This window comes from Penaeus monodon, chromosome 24, assembly GCF_015228065.2.
Source record: "Penaeus monodon isolate SGIC_2016 chromosome 24, NSTDA_Pmon_1, whole genome shotgun sequence".
In the NCBI taxonomy this organism is placed as follows: Eukaryota; Metazoa; Arthropoda; class Malacostraca; order Decapoda; family Penaeidae; genus Penaeus; species Penaeus monodon.
In genome coordinates, this window is record NC_051409.1 from 6,523,189 (window position 1) to 6,523,777 (window position 589).

The following is a 589-nucleotide window of genomic DNA, read 5'->3' on the forward strand; positions in this document are numbered from 1 at the left end:
ATTTTTTCCTTGCTTTTCTTCTTCTTTTTTACAGTGAAAAATTACACTCTACACTCACATAACAAATGCAGAGAATAATGTCACTCATAAAACACCATTTGACTGACTCTGCTTGTGACCCAAACATCTCAAAGCTTCTGTTTCAACTGACAAAATGTTTGCCTTATTCTACTCCCAAGTTAAGTACAGTCCATCAGAGATATACACTAGCAGTGCAAATGTTTATTCAAACTAACATCCTTCTCTTTCAAATGGCATTTTAAGGCTTGTCATAATTAGTTAGTGAAAAGTTGTACAGAACTAGATATCAGAAGAGTATACCTTATATCAAAAGGAAAAAAGATAATAACCATAATAATATAAAATGAACAACTGTCTACTATATATATTTTCAAAGTCTTTCTCCTTTTCATTTAAAGTGACACAGATATTTATACATACCACATTTATAGCCAATGAACTACTGATGCGATTGAAATAATTTGATAAAATATGTCCTTACAACTCATGTAAGAAATATAAACAGGAATAACCTTCAAAGTACAAACTAAAATATGCACTTCTTAAGTACATATTCACCTTCCAATCA